The 2116-nt window shown below is 35.4% G+C and overlaps 1 pseudogene; it reads right to left on the reverse strand.

Annotated features, from left to right (window-relative positions):
* Positions 1–989: 989 nt before the first annotated feature.
* On the reverse strand, positions 990–1535 carry LOC116504821 (annotated as a pseudogene).
* Positions 1536–2116: the final 581 nt, after the last annotated feature.

The raw sequence follows: 2116 nt of genomic DNA on the forward strand, positions 1-2116 counted from the left end.
ATTGGATTTGGAGAACTGGTTAGGAGGCGGCACGCCTTTTGAGCTGGCCTTATGTACATTTCCTGGCACCCCAGCCCTCCGAGGTCAGACGCAACCCTGCTGTGGCCCTCCATGAAATTGAGTTTGACACCCCTGATATACAGTCTCTTTGATCAGTACACTTCATCTTTCCTTCTCTCTTTCTCCCACAGTACCTGTGTTTTCTAACTAAAATCTAATTAAATCAAAATATAGATTGCTGTATTGTGGGAACTATGAACCTTGTCTCTGCATTTATAAATTATGATTTATATCTTAGTGTATTGTGTAAACTCATTCTCATTAATTAAATAAATCATGTCTCCCTGTATTGTGAGAATCTAGACAAATTGAAAATTAAATCCTTATTTGGATAGTATTTTGACATGCAGTGAATATTTAATTACTTAAGGACCTTCAGATGAACCATTAATTATAACCACTTAGTTGTTCATATTACTTTTTATGGATCACTTTGGCTATATTTTCTGATTTTGCAGTTAAATGAGCTGTTTTTGCAATCACATAAAATATATGTGTGAAATTTTGGAGAGATGATAAAATCCCAATAATAAATGCATAGACATCAAAGCTTACTAATTAGAAAAAAAAATTAAAGAAGTACACAAAAGCAAGATTCATGTGTACAGAGTCCTATTAATTTTGGCAAACTAAAGAACACTCTTCAAAATATATTACTAGATAATATAAAGGTACATTCAATATTGTTTGTTTAATTGTTTGTTTAATTCTTTGCGAATTTAATTAAAATATTTGCTATGTCTTTAGCTAGATTTTTAAAAAAATTAATATAGATATAAAAAACACATTTTGAGATGGACTTAATTTCTTTGGTCTCTTTAGTCACCTGCCACATACCGTGGGGTATCTAGCTAAACCTTTTGTATATCATTTTCCTAAATGGACACACTTTCCAGTTATTATAAAACAATATTTCTTCCTTTCCAAACCTATATATGGCCAAGAGATTTGGACACAGCATCTTTCACCTCCTTGTTCCTCAGGCTGTAGATCAGAGGGTTGATCATGGGGATCACAACCATGTAGAACCACGAGACCCATTTGTCTTGGTCTATGGAATAGCTGGAGCTGGGCCGAAACATGAAGAGTATTGTCCCATGGTATATCCCATCAGCTGTCAGGTGAGAGGTGCAGGTGGAAAATGCTTTGTACCTACTCTCAGCAGAGTGCAGTCTCAGGATTGTATCCAAAATATAAGCATAGGATACAAAAATCATTCCAAGGCTGATTCCTTCAATGCACCCAACAAAGGCAAATATCACTATCTCACTGATGTAGGAACAGGACAGAATGAGTGAAGGTTCATCACAGAAGGAATGATTGATAATATTAGATCTGCAGAATGACAGTCGAAATGTGCAAGAAGTATTTATCATTGCATTTACCACCCCAATAAACTACACAACTGTCATCAGTTCTTGACAGGTCATTTTGGACATAATGATTGAATAAAGAAGTGGATTGCAGAAGTCCATGCCTGTCGAAGTTACTGGTTTGCCTGAACTGGTCCGGACTGGTAGAATCCCACTCCTGGTTTACACCAATATCATACATTGCACCTCTGCACACCTTTCTTTCCCTGAAAACCATTCTTATTTCCACCATATGATTCTTCCATTTCACATATTATATTTTATTTTTTACATTTATCTTCTCCCTGTTTTGAGGATTGTATCAACTCTATCTAACGATGATTATCTTAGTCTTCTTCTCATTCCCAACCATTTTAACCTTTTCTTATATATATTATGCAATCTGACATTTGTTCATTTTTTCTAGAAGACCAGACCATCTCATTTATGTCTTTCATACTTTATACTGGTCACTCGCTCATATTATTTCACACTAATTTCGGACAGTTGCTTCTTGTTTTACCATCCCCTTAAGTATCCCATTCTCATTGCGTTCAACTTCCTTCTATGTCTCTTCTGAGACACCCAACTCTCACTTCCAAATAAAAAAAGTGGGCAAAAGCACATCATGCACTCATCCATTAACATATATTTCAATAAATATTCGTTCCTTGTAACAGACCATATGCCACCTACTATCTTTC

Source organism: Thamnophis elegans, chromosome 1, assembly GCF_009769535.1.
Source record: "Thamnophis elegans isolate rThaEle1 chromosome 1, rThaEle1.pri, whole genome shotgun sequence".
NCBI lineage: Eukaryota > Metazoa > Chordata > Lepidosauria > Squamata > Colubridae > Thamnophis > Thamnophis elegans.